Below are 20,952 nucleotides of genomic sequence, written 5' to 3' on the forward strand. Positions count from 1 at the left end.
AATACAGGGACTCCACAATTGATGTACTTCTTCGGGCCATAAAATATTATTTAAAATGTTATTTTAAGTGCCCTGGGTTGATAAAAGCAGTTATAGCATAAATATATGTGTTATCTGAGTAGGGGAGATGAAAGAGTCCTTCATGTGCCCAGAGGTGGCTTTCTGCTCACTTACTATGTAGTTGAAGATGGCCTTGAAGTTTTGGTCCTCTTATCTTCCTTTTTATGTTCTAGAACAAGCACTTCCATATATAGCCCAGATACCAATTTGTAAAGTATTTCCCAGAAAGACTAACCTAAGGGTACAATGCACTGATCGAACATATATGCTCAGACCACATTAGGCTCTAGATTTGATCCCTAGTAACAAAGGACTGTGAGGGAGTCTGGTTAGCCACACTTGATAGCGTTCTAAGAAAATGGAAAAAGTTGGCGTTTAAGTAATGAATGTAAAATGGTTGACTATTACAACGTGATAAAGTACATATGACAATATTTAATACCAGCTCTTTCTGTAGTATTTCTCGATTGTCATAAAAATAACCCTAGAAAAGGCAGGCATATGGGGATCCACACTGCTGATACTGAAGATATTGTTTAAAAAAATGATACTGTTCTCAAGCCCAGACCTCACAGCTAGAATTAAAGTTGGAGAAACAAATGTTCTCTGACTATAAAAAAAAGGGGGAACAGGCTAGAGAAATAGGTCAGAAGTTAAGAGCACTGATTGCTCTTCCAGGGGTCCTAAGTTAAAATCTCAGCAACCACATGCTGGCTCACAACAATCTGTAATAGAGTCTGATACCCTTTTCTGGTGTATCTGAAGTCAGCTACTGTGTGCTCACATACATAAAATAAATGTATAAATCTTAATTTTAAAATCTTTAAGAAAACATTTCCAGTAGGAGCCACTGGAAATGACCCAGGGGATTTTTGCTTTGTTTAATTTTAATTAAGAGCATCTCAAAATAAGGCATACAAACAGACTGGAATCCTTTGATTGTTATTTTGTTGTTTTAATTAATAAGGAAACTTTACATTCCTATTCTTCATTTTATATATATAAATAATATATATGTCATCACACATACCCAGCCTCCATTCTGCCATATCCATTCTCCTGTGTTATTCATTATGAATTCTGCCACAAAACTGGAAACTTGTTTGTAAGCACCTATATCCAGGGACATCTGTTATTGTGGAAGTTTTTTGAGGAGAACACCCCCAAAGGCAAATATACTTAAAATCCTTCCCCAGTTAATGATGCCATCTTCAAATTCTTTTTCCATCACTTGGTTGAATATTATTCTGGCAGTATCTATGGATTCCACGTGAAAGTTATCCAAGAATGGCTTCAGCTTCTTTTCAACGTCCTTCTGAATGGAGAAAGCAACTCTGTAGCACTCTGGATGTTTTGCTTGGAACCGATTCAAAGGCAGGTGCCTGCAGGACATACTGAAGATAGTTCTCAGCCAGGGAGTGGATATACATGAACTCATAGGCTGTCATCTTCCCTGGCAGAGCTAACTGAAGCTGTCCACCTAGAGGCCGAGGAGGACTGCAAAGATATGACCTGTCAGGGGAGGACAGAGAAATATATCAGTATAATCCAAATAAATCCTTTCCTCTCCTCGACAACCTGATTTTTGGTCATAGACTTTTGTCACAATATAAATGTTAACTAAGATACACATCATAACTTATAACAGAGATTAAGAGAGTTTTGAAGAAGAGAGAGAGAGGTTAGGTTTTAGATGATAACATTTCCTATAGTGTAAACTTTAAAAATATTGTGGCTTTACATATTATATTTTGTAGAGTTTCCAAATAATTATATTTTTAGGCTAGATGAAAGAGAAAAAGAAAAATCCCACATACATGGTACCATTAAAAAAGGATGATTATGTATCAATAAAGTGCAAAAGTTCTAGGGCAGCAATGTGGATAGGAAGCAAGTAGTTGACCAAGAAACATGTCTGAAGACATGGAAAATATCACCCACTATGACTACTTATTCTTGCCTAAGTTGATATGTAGAAATTTGTATAAAATAGACCCTACATCAATACACTCTGAGCAGGTCCATTATAATATGTAGAAACTGAAAACAATATGTTTATTATATCAGTCTATAATTGCACACTAAAAAAATAATGTATCAGGACTGTGTTGTATACTAGATAGGTAGGTAGGTAGGTAGGTAAATAGGTAGATAGATAGATAGATAGATAGATAGATAGATAGATAGATAGATAGATGATAGATACAGAGGTAGAGAGATAGAGAGACAGAGAGATATCTATACCACCACCACCAACACATAAAAACTTACAAATAGATTTCAGTCCAGAAAAAAAACTATAATATATTATACATAGTCCAAGGTTTTACTGTGTGAAATAATTAGAATAGGTTGGATACTTCCTGAACAAACTATGATGGTCCGAGACTGAGGCCACACAATAGTTCTGAAGCTCTGAGTTGTGTCCACTGTGAATTAAGTGGGACACGCTGATTGAAGAGATAGAGGTGATGGAGGAAGAATTGCCAATGTTTCCATATTTTAGAAGTCCTTTTGCCTAGGGTCTGGAATTTCTCGTAGCATACTTGCCTGGGGTCAATGTCAGCAGCACAAATACAGAATGAAAACAACTGTGGCCTGGCCAAGCCTTTCTTTGTGGTTATTTTATCCAGAGGCTTTTATTAAAGAAGCATGAGAGCCCAACCAAGACTGAAGGAACTGCTTGTGACCACCATGAGAACAAGAACAATTTGTGCTGCCTCAATAATGAATTAATATTTTTTGCTATCAAGCTTTTATTAATGTATAAATCCTTGTGTATTTCTTTGCACTTGTAAATATACTCCTATGTTCAGTTATCTATGCCTATAGTAAGCCACTCTCGCAATACTCAAGGTTTAAAATATTGTGTGTGTGTGTGTGTGTGTGTGTGTTTCTCATGGCCCTGATATTTTGACAGGATTCAATAGTGCTAACTGCTATTTGTTTCTTCATGTCTAGGATTTGGCTGAAGGGACTCTAAACAGTTTGGTCTCTTTTGTATTCTGAACAAGAGGAGGCAACAGAAGTAGAACACAAAAGAACAGAAAGAACTCCAAGACTGAACTGCATCCTGTATCCAGAGTGATGCAAACTTCAGCACAAGGTAAGTAACTTTCTTTCTTTTTTAAAAAATTAGGAGTCGGTGGCGGCAGTGCAGCAGTGGCTGGTCCAGCCGAAGGGCCATTAGCAGTGGAACCAAGGCGACACAGGGCCCATGACCACTGACCATCGCTGGCCAGCCAGGCTGCAAGCACCTGCGGAATTACGGTGCCTTTCACCGCACAGAAGCCACATCAGAACTCTGCCTCCCACCAGTCACGAGAGACTCGCCTCCATCTTGGTTTCGGACTCCAGAGAGATCGAACAGACTGAGGTACACAAACATAACCCGAGGCCAACATCTCGGGGGTCTAAGCCCGATGGGCGTTTGCCTGCACCCAGGCCCTGGGATGTTCGGGGGGCCATCAGGGTGCCAACCCAGCCAGGAGGTTTTTTTGCCTGTGCCAGTGTACGCTGCCATTTTGCCTACAGGTTGCCAGAGAGCTCTAGCAGGCAAAGCGTGTAACAGGCATAGTCTGAGGCTAACAAGGCGGTGGTCTAGGCCCCAACAGGCCCTGGACTGACCCCAAGAACTGGGCAGCTTGATGGGCCATCTGTGTGTCAACCCGCCTAGGAGGTTGTTAGCCCAGAAGACTCTCCCAGCACTTTCAGGGATCGCAAGTGCACACCCGCCAACCTGGCCACCTGACAGACCCAATTAATAGTCATAGCCCGAGGGGACCTTTGCTCAGACCTTGGCCTCCCAGGCTTTTACCTGGACCCAGGGCCTGAGCAGCCAGTCTAGCCTTGTGTGCACCAATCCTGTTGGGAGATCAGCTGCCCAGCAGAGTGATCAGCAGGCAGAAAATGTTCTGGCAGCATACACCATCAGCACTCCCTGAAGGTGCAAACAGGCTCCATCTGGTTCACAGAAACAATCTGGGGCAAAGCACACTAGAGCTGCAAGGGCACCCAAGAGGAAGACAGCACATCAGCAATCAGCTACAGGGGAAACCCAGCCATATAGTGTTGCAGTAATAGCCCCAGAGCCCCTCAGGAGGCCCAAACACCAGCCAGGGACAAGACCAACTAACTCCAGAGAACAAGATGGCAAAGGGCAAACGCAGGAACACTACTAACAGAAATCTAGGCAATATGGCAGCATCTGAACCAAACTCTCCAACATCAGCAAGTCCTGGTTATGCCAACACACTAGAGAAACAAGATTTGGATTTAAAAATCACTGATCATGATGCTGCTAGAAGAACACAAAAAGGACATAAACGAACCTCTTAAAGAAATACAGGGGAACATGAATAAGCTAGAAACCCATATAATGGAAACAGAAAAATCACTTAAAGAAATGCAGGAGATAGAAGCCAATAAAGAAGAAATAAAAAAAAAAAAAAGAAATGCAGGAGAACTTGAGTCAACAGGCAGACGTCATGAAAGAGGAAACACAAAAATCTCTTAAAAAATTACAGGAAAACACAAACAAACAAATGATGGAGCTGAGTAAAACTATCCTGGATCTAAAAACAGAAGTAGAAACAACTAAGAAATCACAAATAGAGACAACTTTGGAGATAGAAAACCTTGAGAAGAAATCAGGGGCCATAGATGCAAATATAAACAATAGAATACAAGAGATGGAAGAAAGAATTTCAGAAGCCGAAGATACCATAGAAACCATTGACTCAACAGTCAAAGAAAATGCAAAATGCTAAAAGCTTGTATCCCAGAACATCCAGGAAATCCAGGATACAATGAGAAGACCAAACCTAAGGATTATAGGTATAGATGAGAGTGAAGATTTACAACTGAAGGGCCAGCAAATATCTTTAACAAAATTATAGAAGAAAACTTTCCCAACTTAAAGAGAGAGATGCCTGTGAATATACAAGGAGCCTACAGAACTCCAAAAAGACTGGATCTGAGCAGAAATACCTCTCGCCACATAATAATTAAAACCCCAAATGCACTAAACAAAGAAAGAATATTAAAGGCAGTAAGAGAAAAAGGCCAAGTACCATATAAAGGAAGACCTATCAGAATCACACCAGACTTCTCACCAGAGACCATGAAAGCTAGAAGATCCTGAGCAGATCTCATGCAGACTCTAAGAGAACACAAATGTCAGCCAAGACTACTATACCCAGCAAAACTCTCAATCACAATAGATGGAGAAAACAAGACATGCCATGACAAAACCAAATTTACACAATATCTTTCCACAAACCCAGCTCTACAAAGAATAATAGGAGGAAAACTCCAATACAAGGAGGGAAACTACACCCTGGAAAAAGTAAGATAGTAACCTTCCTTCATCAAACCCAAAAGAAGATAATCACTCAAATATAAAAATAACATCAAAAATGACAGGAAGTAATAATCTCTATTCCTTAATATCTCTTAACATCAATGGACTCAATTCCCCAATAAAAAGACATAGAATAACAGACTGGATAAGGAAACAGGACCCTACGTTTTGCTGCATACAAGAAACACACCTAAATGTCAAAGACAAAAACTACCTTAGAGTAAAAGGCTGGAAGACAATTTTACAAGCCAATGGTCTCCGGAAACGAGCTGGCATATCCATTCTAATATCAGATAAAATTGACTTTCAACCTAAGGTCATCAAAAGAGACACTGAGGGACACTTCTTGCTGGTCAAAGGAAAAATCCACCAAGAAGAACTTTCAATTCTGAACATCTATGCTCCAAATACAAGGGCACCCTCATTCGTAAAAGAAATTTTACTAAAGCTCAAAGCACACATTGCACCTAACACAATAATTGTGGGGGACTTCAACACTCCACTCTCTTCAATGGACCGATCAGGAAAACAGAAACTAAACAGGGACATAGTAAAAGTAATTGAAGCTTTGGACCAATTGGATTTGACTGATATTTATAGAACATTTCACCCCAAAGCAAAAGAATATAACTTTTTCTCAGCACCTCATGGTACCTTCTCCAAAATCGACCATATAATTGTTCACAAGAAAGACCTCAACAAATACAAGAAGATCGAACTAATCCCATGCCTCTTATCAGATCACTATGGTGTAAGAGTGGTTTTCAATAGCAACAAAAACAACAGAATGCCCACATATACATGGAGGCTGAAGAATACTCTACTCAATGAAACCTTGGTCAAAGAAGAAATAAAGAAAGAAATCAGAGACTTTTTAGAATTTAATGAAAATGAAGGCACAAAATATCCAAATCTTTGGGACACAATGAAAGCAGTGCTAAGAGGAAAACTCATAGCCCTGAGTGCCTCCAAAAAGAAAATGGAGAGAGCATATACTAGCAGCTTAATGACACACCTGAAAGCCCTGGAACAAAAAGAAGCTATTTTACCCAGGAGGAGTAGAAGACAGGAAATCATCAAACTCAGGGGTGAAATCAATCAAGTGGAAACAAAGAGAATCATACAAAGATTCAACGAGTCCAGGAGCTGGTTCTTTGAGAAAATCAACAAGATAGATAAACCCTTAGCCAGACTGACCAAAGGGCACAGAGAAAGTATCCAAATTAACAAAATTAGAAATGAAAAGGGAGATATTACAACAGAAACTGAGGAAATCCAAAAAATCATCAGATCCTACTACAAAAGCCTATACTCAACACAACTGGAGAATCTGGAGGAAATGGACAATTTTCTAGACAGATACCAAGTACCAAAATTAAATCAGGACCAAATAGATCATCTAAACAGTCCCATAACCCCTAAAGAAATAGAAGGAATCATAGAAAGCCTTCCAACCAAAAAAAGCACAGGACCAGATGGTTTCAGTGCAGAATTCTATCAGACCTTCAAAGAAGACCTAACACCAGTACTCTTCAAACTATTCCACAAAATAGAAACAGAAGGAACCCTACCCAATTCCTTCTACGAAGTCACAATTATGCTGATACCAAAACCACACAAAGATTCAACAAAGAAAGAAAACTTCAGACCAATCTCCCTTATGAACATCGATGCAAAAATACTCAATAAAATTCTTGCCAACCGAATCCAAGAACACATCAAAATGATCATCCATCATGATCAAGTAGGCTTTATCCCAGGGATGCAGGGTTGTTCCAATATACGGAAATCCATCAATGCAATCCACTACATAAACAAACTCAAAGAAAAAAAACCACATGGTCATTTCATTGGATGCTAAAAAAAGCATTTGACAAAATTCAGCATCCTTTCATGCTTCAAGTCTTGGAAAGAACAGGAATTCAAGGCCAATACATAACATAGTAAAAGCAATATACAGCAAACCGGTAGCCAGCATCAAACTAAATGGAGAGAAACTTGAAGCAATCCCACTAAAATCAGGGACTAGAGAGGGCTGCCCCCTTTCTCCTTATCTTTTCAACATTGTACTTGAGGTACTAGCTCGGGCAATTCGACAACATAAGGAGGTCAAAGGGATACAAATTGGAAAGGAAGAAGTCAAACTATCATTATTTTCAGATGACATGTTAGTCTACCTAAGTGACCCAAAAATCTCCACTAGAGAACTCCTACAGCTGATAAACAACTTCAGCAAAGTGGCAGGTTATAAAATCAACTCAAGCAAATCAGTGTCCTTCCTATACTCAAAGGGTAAGCAGGCTGAGAAAGAAATTAGGGAAATACCCCCTTCACAATAGCCACAAACAGTATAAAGTATCTTGGGGTGACTCTTACCAAACATGTGAAAGATCTGTATGACAAGAACTTCAAGACCCTGAAGAAGGAAATGGAAGAAGACCTCAAAAAATGGGAAAACCTCCCATGCTCATGGATCGGCAGGATCAATATAGTTAAAATGGCCATTTTGCCAAAAGCAATATACAGATTCAATGCAAAAGCCATCAAAATCCCAACTCAATTCTTCACAGAGTTAGAAAGAGAAATTCTCAAATACATCTGGAATAACAAAAAAACCAGGATAGCTAAAACTATTCTCAGCAACAAAAGAAATTCTGGGGGAATCAGTATCCCTTACCTCAAGCAATACTACAGAGCAATAGTGTTAAAAACTGCATGGTATTGGTACAGTGACAGGCAGGCAGATCAATGGAATAGGATTGAAGATCCAGAAATGAATCCACACACCTATGAGCACTTGAACCTCGACAAAGGGGCTGAAAACATCCAATGGAAAAAAGATAGCCTTTTCAACAAATGGTGTTGGTTCAATTGGAGGTCAGCATGCAGAAGAATGCGAATTGATCCATCCTTGTCTCCTTGTACTAAGCTCAAATCCAAATGGATCAAGGACCTCTACATAAAGCCAGATACTCTGAAGCTAATAGAAAAGAAACTCGGGAAGACCCTTGAGGACATCGGTACAGGGAGAAAGTTTCTGAGCAGAACACCAATAGCATATGCTCTAAGATCAATAATTGACAAATGGGACCTCATAAAATTTCAAAGTTTCTGTAAGGCAAAGGACACCATCAAAACGACAAATCGGCAACCAAAAAATTGGGAAAAGATCTTCACAAATCCTACATCAGATAGAGGGCTAATATCCAATATATATAAAGAACTCAAGAAGTTAGACTCCAGAAAACCAAACAACCCTATTAAAAAATGGGGTACAGAATTAAACAAAGAATTCTCACCTGAAGAACTTCGGATGGCGGAGAAACATCTTAAAAAGTGCCCAACTTCATTAGTCATTAGGGAAATGCAAATCAAAACAACCCTGAGATTTCACCTTATACCAGTCAGAATGGCTAAGATTAAAAATTCAGGAGACAGCAGGTTTTGGAGAGGGTGTGGAGAAAGAGGAACACTCCTCCACTGCTGGTGGGGTTGCACAACCACTCTGGAATTCAGTCTGTCGGTTCCTCTGAAAACTGGGCACCTCACTTCCAGAAGATCCTGCTATACCACTCCTCGGCATATACCCAGAGGATTCCCCACCATGTAATAAGGATACATGCTCTACTATGTTCATAGCAGCCCTATTTATAATTGCCAGATGCTGGAAAGAGCCCACGTATCCCTCAACAGAAGAGTGGATGCAAAAAATGTGGTATATCTACACAATGGAGTACTATTCAGCCATTAGAAACAATGAATTCATGAAATTCTTAGGCAAATGGATGGAGCTAGAGAACATCATACTAAATGAGGTAACCCTGACTCAAAAGGTGAATCATGGTATGCATTAACTAATAAGTGGATATTAACCTAGAAAACTGGAATACCCAAAACATAATCCGCACATCAAATGAGGTACAAGAAGAAAGGAGGAGTGGCCCCTTGTTCTGGAAAGACTCAGTGAAACACTATTTGGCAAAACCAGAACATGGAAGTGGGAAGGGGTTGGTGGGAGGACAGGGGGAGAGAAGGGGGCTTGCGGGACTTTCAGGGAGGGGGGGGGCTAGAAAAGGGGAAATGATTTGAAATGTAAATAAAAAATATATCGAATAAAAAAAAATTCAGGAGACAGCAGGTGTTGGCGAGGATGTGGAGAAAGAGGAACACTCCTCCACTGCTGGTGGGGTTGCAAATTGGTACAACCACTCTGGAAATCAGTCTGGCGGTTCCTCCGAAAACTGGGCACCTCACTTCCAGAAGATCCTGCTATACCACTCCTGGGCATATACCCAAACGATTCCCCAGCATTTAATAAGGATACATGTTCTACTATGTTTATAGCAGCCCTATTTATAATTGCCAGAAGTTGGAAAGAATCCAGGTATCCCTCAACAGAAGAGTGGATGCAAAAAATGTGGTATATATACACAATGGAGTACTATTCAGCCATTAGAAACAATGAATTCATGAAATTCTTAGGCAAATGGATGGAGCTAGAGAACATCATACTAAGTGAGGTAACCCAGACTCAAAAGATGAATCATGGTATGCACTCACTAATAAGTGGATATTAACCTAGAAAACTGGAATACCCAAAACATAATCTACACATCAAATGAGGTACAAGAAGAATGGAGGAGTGGCCCCTCGTTCTGGAAAGACTCAGTGAAGCCATATAGAACAAAATCAGAAGGGGGAAGTGGGAAGGGTTGGGTGGGAAAACAGGGGGAGGAAAGGGGACTGATGGGACTTTCGGGGAGTGGGGGTCCAGAAAAGGGGAAATCATTTGAAATGTAAATAAATATATCAATAAATTAAAAAAAATTAGATATATTCATTATTTACATTTCAAATGATTTCCCCTTTCCTGGTTCCCCCTTTCCCAAAAGTCCCATAAGCCTTCTTCCCTCCCCCTGTTCTCCAATCAATCCCTCCCACTTCTCTGTCCTGGTATTCCCCTACATTGCTGCATCATGACTTTCTAGGACCTGGGGCCTCTCCTTCCTTCTTCTTGGGCATCGTTTGATATGTGCATTGTGTTTTGGGTATTTGGAGATTCTGGACTAATATCCACTTATCAGTGAGGGCATACCATGTGTGGTCTTTTGTGATTGGGTTACCTGACTCAGGATGATATTTTCCAGTTTCACTCATTTGCCTAAGAATTTCATGAAGTCATTGTTTTTAATAGCTGAGTAGCATTCCATAGTGTAACTATACCACATTTTTTGTATCCACTCCTCCACTGAGGGACATCTGGATTCTTTCTAGCTTCTGGCTATTATAAATAAGGTTGCTATGAACATAGTGGAGCATGTGTCCTTATTACATGCTGAGGAATCCTCTGGGTATATGCCCTGGAGGGGTATAATGGGGTCTTCTGGTAGATCATGCCCAGTTTTCTGAGAAACCGCCAGACTGATTTCCCGAGTGGTTGTACCAGGTTGCAATCCCACCAGCAGTGGAGGATTGTTCCTCTTTGTCCACATGTTCGCAAGCACCTGCTGTCTCCTGAGTTTTTGATCTTAGCCATTCTGACTGGTGGGAGGCAAAATCTCAGGGTTGTTTAGACTTGCATTTCCCTAAAGATTAATGATGTTGAGCATTTCTTAAGGTGCTTCTCAGCCATTCGATATTCCTCAGGTGAAAATTCTTGGTTTAGCTCTGTACCCCATATTTAAAGTAGCGTTATTTGGCTCTCTGGAGTTATTGAGTTCTTTGTATATATTGTATATTAGACCTCTTTCAGATATAGTGTTGTTAAAGATCTTCTCCCAATTTGTTGGTTGCTGTTTTGTCCTATTGACAGCGTCCTTTCCCTTACAGAAACTTTGTAATTTTATGAGGTCCCATTTGTCAATTCTTCATCTTAGAGCATAAGCTATATTGGTGTTCTGTTGAGGAAAATTTCCCCTGTGCCCATGTGTTCAAGGCTCTTCCCCCAGTTTCTTTTCTTTAGTTTCAATGTATCTGGTTTTATGTGGAGGTCCTAAATCCACTTGGACTTGTGCTTTATACAGGGAGATAAGAATGGGTCAATATGCATCCTTCTACATGTTGACTGCCAGTTGACCACTTGTTAAAAATGCAGTCTTTTTTCCACTGAATGCTGTTAGATTCTTTGTCAAAGATCAAGTGACCAAAGGTGTGAGGGTTCATTTCTGGGTCTTCAATTCTATTCCATTGCTCTACCTGCCTCTCCCTGTACTAATACCATGTAGAGATTTTTATCACTATTGCTCTGTAGCTATATTTGGATTTAAAATCACAGCTCATGATGCTGATAGAGGGCTTCAAAAAGGACATAACTAACTCACTTAATGGAATATAGGAGATCACAAGTAACAGGGAGAAGCCCTTAAAAAGTACAGGAAAGCACAGCAAAATAGGTGAAGGAACTGAAAAAAACCATCCAGGATCTAAAAATGGAGATAGAAACAATAAAGAAATCACACAGGGAAACAACTCTGGACATAGACAACCTAGAAAAGAGGTCAGGAGTCATGGATATAAGTATTAACAACAGAATACAAGAGATAGAAGAGAGAATCTCAGATGCAGAAGATACCACGAACAACACTGAAACAACAGTCAGAGAATATGAAAAGTGCAAAAAGCACCTAACAGAACATCCAGGAAATCCAGGACAAAATAAGAAGACCAAACCTAAGGATTATAGGTATAGAAGAGAGTGAAGATTTCCAACTTAAAGTGCCAGTAAATGTTTTCAACAAAATTATAGAAGAAAACTTTCCTAACCTAAAGAAAGAGATGCTCGTGAACATAAAAGAAGCCTACAGAACTCCAAATAGTTTGGACCAGAAAAGACATTCCTCCTGTCACATAATAATTAAAACACCAAATGTGCTATAAAAAAGGAAAGAATATTAAAAGCAGTATGGGAAAATGTCAAGTAACATATAAAGGAAGACTTATCAGAATTACACCAGACTTCTGGCCAGAGACTATGAAAGTCAGAAGATTGTGGGCAGGTATCATATAGGCCCTAAGGGAACACAAATGCCAACCCAGGCTACTATACCCAGCAAAACTCTCAATTACCATAGATGGAGATACCAAGGTATTCCACAATAAATAATTTGCACAATATCTTTCCACAAATCCAGCCCTCCAAAGGATAATGAATGGAAAACATCAACAAAAGGAGGGAAACTACACACTAGAAAAACCAAGAAATTAATCATATTTTAACAAAATAAAAAGAGAGACACACAAACATAACTCCACTTCTAATAACAAAAGTAATAGGAAGCAACAATCACTTCTCCTTAATTTCTCTAAATATCAATGGACTCAACTTTCCAATAAAAAAGACATAGACTAACAGACTGGATACATAAGCAGGACCCAACACTTTGCTGCATGCAGGAAACCCACTTCAGGCACAAAGACAGATACTACCTCAGTCAATGTCTGTTGAAGAGGATAGTAGCATAAGCTAACCTCCTGTCAGCTGTATCCTGGAAAATCCAGGTATGCCACAAAACCTGCACAATTATGTGTTTATAAGTAGCCAGGCCATATATGGTGGATATGACCCTATGAGAATCTCTGTTCAATATTTGTATATGAGTTGTTCTCAGGATCTATGGGATGGAAGCTCGGTCTCCAGTACGGCAGTATTGAGAGCCTATGGCAAGTAGTTAAAACATGAGAGATTCTACCTCCGAAATGGATTAATACTATAGAAAAGGAGTAGGCATGATATGGCAGGAGTAAGTTAACTCCTGTTGGATTGTGTAATTAGAAGTGGACATACCTGTCCTGGACTTGTACGCCTTTTCCACATGCTTGGTACCTTTTCTGATTTTCTGTGAATGTGTTAGAAGAGCACTCTTCCTAGGATATTAGCCAGCACAATGCTATGTAGACATTCTAGCTATTAGAATCATGAGTGAAATAACATTTTTCTTTCTATATTGTCCCAACATAAAGTATACTAAGAAATAAAACAGAAATAATCAGTCTTCTCCATCTTGGAAGTACCAGAATAATGATCAAGAGCTGTTAGTGCCTGTGTTTCTGTCTGTGAAGCTGGTAAAACTGAATAAAGTCTGGGCTAGGGAGAGGGCTCCATGGTTAAGAGCATTTGCTCTTCTTACAGAAGACCCTAGTTTAGTTCCCAGTATCAGTGTGGTGCCTTATAGGAATCCCTAAAAATCAGTTCCAGAGATCTGGCACCCCCCTTTTTTGCCTCCACAGGCATATGGAACACACATAGTACACATACATATATACAGCAAAACCATTCATATGCAGAAAACAAAAATAATAAATAAGTATTCAAAATTAAATGAAGTCCATCTGCATAAAGGAGAAGAGATTGCTGGCGAGATTCCTAGAGGTCTACTTGTCCTAGATTCAGTGCTCCATCTCATATTTAGGTGACGAAACATCTCAGAGTGCTTCCAGTACATTCTTTTGTCATTGCTGAGTAACCAGATCAAATCAAATACAAAAGATTCAAATTCAGTGCTATTGGAGGAATAAGCTTTGCCTCTACTGAGAAAAATCTTGAGAGATAGAACAACCGTGAAAAAAACACTGCTCACTGTAGAACATCAAGATGAGAGATGCAATGTGCTGGGCAAGTAAGTTGACAGTGTTTTCTCCATCCAAGCCCCCTACTCTCTTCTATTGGTGGATAGAACTGAACTGCACCTGGAATTGGAATTCTGTATGGCTGTGTAGGAGTTTCCTTAGAATTCCCTTCTTATTCCTATGCTCACAACAAAAGACAACAAATCCTTACTTTTTTATCCTCTCTACTGAGATATTTTGATTAGCAAAATAGTTTAGCACTCATCTCATGTTTAAAAAAGAATGAATTCCCCCTTGATTTATACCGTCCTGTAACTTCACCACATTCTAATACTTGTCCCAAGAATTTTCTTTTTTTCTTTTCTTTTCTTTACCTTTTTTTGTTTTGTTTTTTTGAGACAGGGTGAGATGGAGAGTAAATCTCACAAAATAGAGTTTGCCTCTGGCTAGATTAAGGACCTTAGATATTTGCTTTTTCCTGCCATGATATTCCAACGAAAATTCCAATTTTTAGGGAACCATTATTTTAGTGATCTGATAAGCAAAGGGAAAGAAATAAGTTGTTTTATTTAGAATATTTCTGCTCTTGCCATTACAGTTACACATAAAGCCATTGGGAGACATTTATCTATCTAGCGAAGGATAACATCCAAAGGAAATCCCCTTCCTTTGTCATATCAGGCACCAATCCAAGTTGTAGGTAGATTTAACAGCCATATATCTCCAGCATTAGAAAATATTGGGGGGGGGGGTGTTCAGAACCATGTCTTCCCACTTCGCATTTCTCATGCCACTTTAGGTATCACATATTTTTAAGGAGTGGGGGTTGAGCATAAAGCAGAAGTCCTAAACACTCAGCCAAGCCTCCCACTGAGGGGAAATTTTGTTCCTTATAACTGAGTTTCACTTGCAGATCGTAGTTTAGATGGGAAGAATTAATGCTGAGTGGTAAATTCTATCATTTTGTTGTGACTATTTTAATCTGCCACACTTGGAACCTATGGAGGAAGGAAAAAGTGTAAGGGTTGAAGGCAATGGTTCCAAGTGCATAAAGCATCTACTTCTATAATTATCATGGCATGTATGCAATGCTATGAAGAGATACTTGTGTTCCTCCCTTTGGTACTGGACAGCTTAGACAGTGGATGCCAAGAATCTCAAGGAACAAGCTAGGACCCTTGGGCAAACCAGGAGGACTAATTTTCTGGCATGAGACTTAAACCCTATCTTATCACTTTTCAGCAAAGACTGAAGCTCAGAAGGAGCACACAACCTGACCAGCACTGCCCAGCTATCGATATATCTTGACTCCGTTTAAACTAAACCTCGCAGGATTCTGAGGATGGTCTCTGTGGAGGAGTCAACAGACCTTTTTTCCTCTTCCCAATGTACCACCACATACAGCATCAACTGGCCTCATAGGGTCTCATCTGGCAATGCAGAAGACAATTCAGGGGAACCTTCATTGAAAGCAGGCCAGTAGAGCTGAAGCTGAAAAAAAAGGAATTTACTAATATTTCTTTCTGCTTTTTACTATTAATTGTGTTGAGGTTTGGTCTGTTACTATATATTGTAGTGATAAATACTGGTTCTCATTTTGGAGTATGGCAAGTTGTATCTGAAGTTTACTGACAGGGAAGTATAAATTAAAATTTTTCGTGTCTTTTTTGGTGGGGAGGAAGTAAAAGATCAAAGGAGGTGTAGAAATATCCAATTAATTTTTACTACAACAGTCATGTCTTTAATTGAACTATTGAAGGCAGGTTAACAAAAAAGACTGGTTGGGGCTATCTTTGCTACTTTTCTATTTTTGTGATAGAACACCAAGTCCAAGACAACTTGTAAAAGAAAATATTTAACTTTGAGGATGAAGTTTCAGAGAGTTAGAATCTATGGTCATCATGGCAGGGAGCAAAGCAGCAAACAGGAAAAATAGGACTGGAGCAGTAGCGGAAAGCTCACATTTTGGTGTGTGTGTGTGTGTGTGTGTGTGTTTGTGAGAGAGAGAGAGAGAGAGAGAGAGAGAGAGAGAGAGAGAGAGAGAGAGAGAGAGAGGTCCTTTGTGAAGTAGGCCTTTAGACAGGGTTTTTTAGAATACTATCAACAGATGAGAGAACACATTAAGTTTGTAGCTGATGATTTTTAGAAAACACTGGCATTTATAATAACCCACACTGTAGTCCTGAACTTGTATGAACAGACTTGCCTAAGTAGCAGATGTTGGGTGTCATGTTATAGATTATGAGTTCACTATGCAAGTTCTGTGACTTATTGCTGACCTGTATCTAGTTATATTCAGGCCTGAGTGCTGAATGCCAGTATACCTTGAGAGTTTACTCAAGATTAGACGTGTACAAATTAGAGAGATATAATACTATTGGAATTTCGTATAATGAGGAACTGTTGCGACACAATGAGGTATGATATTACTAGACATTAAGTGTTTTTGCTTCAAATAAACTGGTTAATAGTTCTCAAAATATTTTGTTTAAATATTTATAACTCTTGTATTACTAGAATTATGTTTTAGTATATGTAATTAATATATAATATATAATAAGTACATAATAACATGTAAACATTGTTTATACATTAATTTATAAATAATTTAATATATTATTTATATATAAATTATTATAAGTTATTAATTATTATAAGTTAATTAATTTATAAATAATTTATATAATTTATGAAGAATAATACATAAATATATAATTATTATATATTATATATTTTAGTCTACAAAGTATTTTGAATTTAGGATTTAATGTGTGTGTTTGTACATATACATGTTTCTATGTATGTGTTTATGTATGTTTGTATTTCCTTCCTCAAGATTTTGCTTCATAGACATCTCTATATGTAAATACTGTTACACTGTTTTATAAATACAATGAGAAATTACTAAGATTCTGTGTATTTAAAGTATTGATCTTAGAAACTTGGAGAGGCTTCACAGTAGTGGGAATAAATTATGTTATAAATCTCACAATATAATGTGTGTCTATTTTCATTTTTCACAAACATTTCCTGTCATTTTCTTACTAGGTATACTTTATTCACTAAATTGTAGGTGGGTCTTTGCCATATATGTGAAATGTTACAGTTTGGGTTGTTCCATATTGAACAATTGAAATATACACTTTCTCATTTATTCTGAATTTTATGTATCACAAATAGGTAATATTGTGAACCACATCTCTTTGGAGTTAGGTATCATCCAATACAGTGATTATTTTGTTCTGAGTGAGTGATCACTATTTCAACAAATAAAGTATAGAATCAGGTTAATTGGACTGGTGAATTAACTAGAGAGTAACTATTTACAGTAACCAATGAACATAAAGTGTTCATATGTGGTGAACAGAAAGAAAGGTATGCAAAGGTTCTTCTGTGCATGTAGAAACACAGTGCTGAAAAGATGTATTAGTTCTTACTGCTGTTTTCATGTGTGATGTGGTTTATTTATCCTGATACTCTTTCAGAGAGCAATAGCTGTCCTGATGAACTGGCCAAAACCTACATGTAAAGAAGTTCATATTTGTGAAAAGCTAATTAACCAAGATGATATGTTTTCAGTGCACATGTGTGGATGTTTCAAGTCTGTAGAAGTCCTACACTTCTTGTCAGCTCACAGCTACTTAGGGCTGGGACCCTCATCCTCACACCTGTCCTAAATCCAACTACAAATGGGCATACCTTTAATTAATACCTGATGGGAATACAAATGTAACCCTCAAAAGCACCTTGTGAACCACACACACTGGGAGAGCGACACATTAATATTCAGAATGTCTACCCAGTTTTTAGAGGCTCAATTACCCTTGGAGCAACTCTCACCTAGCGTTGAGTTAAAGGGCTTGAATGGCTGGCAGGATCCAGATACTCTTCTTACCCATTACTGCTCTTCTTAATCTGGATGCCACAACACACAGGAGTACAAACATGCAGGGTAAAGAGAGACCAGAAGGAGAAACAGGGCACATGGTACTTATTATTGTTTTCTAGGAGTCAATAAATTATTGAATGCCAAAGGATGAATGGATCAGCATAGTTACACCATGTCCCTTATACTAAATTCACTTCCCCAGTAAAATGTATGTGTTAAAAAGCTAAAATTCTATGTTCTTTATGATGAATGCAGAACCACAATGTATCAATTGGTAGAGGTTGGAATATGCTTGTGAGATATGATGGAGAGATTTTTCAGTTTTTCTGGGCTTCAGTGTGCTTAACGGAAATGACGATCATATTTGGTTTAATCATGAAATTTATTTTAACGAAGAGAGTGAGATGTCTTGATGGTATAGGTAGTTGTCATTGGATTTGATATTCTGATTCTAATCCCAGAACCCCATTTTCCCTAATGGAAGGGGTAAACTAGATACCATCAGAGCCTTCTGATGTGCTCCCTCCCAAACTTAATGCATGCATAAAGTTTTTGAAACATGCATGTAGTAATTATGTATTGAAGCATATTCTTATGTTGCTTTATATTCCCATCCTATCGAAAGCAAAAGAAAAAAGAAAAAAAAAAAGCTTTTTAGTTTTCTAATCTTTGCCTATCCTTACCATCAGGGAAGACAGCCCAGTAGTAGCCTAAGTCTAATTCCATGTACAGACTCAGTACCCTTTTATCCATCAAAGATGCTTGTGTAAATACGTTGTGCCATGAGCTGACAGTTACTTTCTGTCCCTCTAGTTCTACCTGTGCATAAAACTGCCACACCCTCCTCAAGTGTTGAAGAAAAACACCCAAAATCCTTGTCGAAGGTAAGAAGCCCTTTTCTTTATGTAAGAAAAAAGTCACTTTAATGATTCCCTCATGTTTTTATGGCTATCACACTTGAAAAAATAAAGTCGATATGGTATATCATGAGCAAGCATTAAATAGTTTATTTAGGAAGAGAAGGAAATGGAAATATATCAGATTGGTGATTTAATAGAACTATGTCAGGTAGTGACTTTGAGTCCCTTTGTGGCAGGCTGTCTTCTGGACAATAGTGTTCTGCTTTAGATACCAATATGTAAATCTTAGTCAGAATGTGACAGGCGTATTGTTCACATAGACTTGAATGTTTATGTAAGAGTTCACTCCATTTATGATGTCTAGAGCCTGCAGTTTAGGTTGAATTTGATTATGCTTCCCAAAGATGGATGTGGGGGAAGCATCATATGTCCTAGCATGGCACGTTAAGGTTCCAAGAACTTAAGATATAAGTGTGCATGCAAGTGATTGGAGTGCTTCACAAAAGGGGGCAGTATCACCAGATGTTAACTTCACCATACTGTAATGAGGCTCAGCTAACCTTCAGTAGAAGCCAATGCATAGGGTTGCCTGATGTGGCATTTAGTCAGCAAATGTGGGAACCACACTAGTTTTTGTCACAAAGTAGACATCTGAAGGTATTCTGTGTCAGAATCTCATAATATACTTATACAGAACATTTCACCTGATTATCTATTAGTCAGTAAGTGTCAGTGGATTAGTAAGAGACTAGATTAGCTCACCAGTCTTTGGTGCAATTATGTCCTGCCAAGAGGTGAACCAAAATGTTGTACAAACAGAATTCAGCATAATCTAAGTCTCTTAAATGTTTTCTTTCCTCTATGTTGCAGGTAGAATCTAGAAAAGGCTGGAACAATATTTATTCTACAGTCTCTGAAGATGTGTTAACTGTGTTAATACTAGTTGTCTTTTGTCTGGTTGCAAATCAGCATGTATTGATTGAAAATTGGATTTTTATTCAAAAAAAGTGATGCCTCAAGTGAGAAATGGTTGCCATGTGTCTATAGCTGCTACATCCAGCTGTGACCTCTTTAATTTGGTGTTTTGTGCACTAGGCTGCATCTTATCTACACAGATACCCAATTTACTCAACCCAATTTCCAGGGAAAAGGTTTTGAAAAAATTAGGATATACAATTTACTTATGTGTTTAAAGTTTGCCACAGTCATATGTGGTGGGTTGATATGTATTTTCTAGATAGATGAATTTACCACGATTAATAGTTAGTGATGGAGATTTTTACATATGCAGAACAACAACTAGATTTAATGCCATTGAAGGCATAAAAAACCCAGGGAAGATTTTCCAGATCTTCAACATCTGCCTGCAATAACTCAAAGCTACAGGAATCCTAAACACTGTCATGGCTACCACAGTGCTCATAAGGTCTGGGAAGTGTAATTCTTCACCTGCCTGCAGACATTAACAAGTATAAAAACAAAGTCCATGTTTTGGTGCAGATTACTGATTCTATCCTGACCACTACATTGAAATTGGTTAGATGTATATGAACTGGGTTCATATACATTATATGTTCTGGACTTGGTTGGTTCAATCTACTAAAACATGGTGAAAAGCTTTAAAGAGTTGACAATATTAGCATGAAAACAAAGAACAAAACAACCAAGGCAGAGTTTTCACTAAGAACTCCAGTCACCACCTAGATGCTGTTTCATTTTTTTTAAGAATATAGCATTTTTGGTTTTGGTTTTGGTTTGGTTTTGATTTTTCTTTTTGGGACATGATTTCACTGTATATCTATGACTCTACTGATACTCTATCTATCCATTCATCTATCTATCTATCTATCTATTATCTATCTATCTATCTATCTATCTATCTATCTATCTATCTATCTGACCATCCACCCACCCACCCATGCATCCATCCACCCATGCATCCATTCACCTATCCATCCATCCATCTATCTATCTATCTATCTATCTATCTATCTATCTATCTTTATGACGTGGAGCTCACATAGTTCCATCTGCCTCTGACTGTAGTGTACTGTTACAAAGGGAGTCCACTATCACATCCATGGAGAACACATAAAAAAGTGAGGTACATTCCAGGCTCCAGGAAGCTTTCCTCTCAGTAGTGTCAGTCTCCACATTTTAAGTATGAATACTGAGGAGATGTTTTCAGCAGTGAACCTCATGGCTCAATATTATTC

General features: G+C 38.4%; 1 pseudogene; it reads right to left on the reverse strand.

The window, feature by feature from the left end:
- Nucleotides 1–1,095: 1,095 nt before the first annotated feature.
- Nucleotides 1,096–1,517, reverse strand: LOC127689613 (bcl-2-related protein A1-like; annotated as a pseudogene).
- Between the last annotated feature and the right edge of the window lie 19,435 nt (nucleotides 1,518–20,952).

Source organism: Apodemus sylvaticus, chromosome 7, assembly GCF_947179515.1.
Source record: "Apodemus sylvaticus chromosome 7, mApoSyl1.1, whole genome shotgun sequence".
Classification (NCBI taxonomy): Eukaryota; Metazoa; Chordata; class Mammalia; order Rodentia; family Muridae; genus Apodemus; species Apodemus sylvaticus.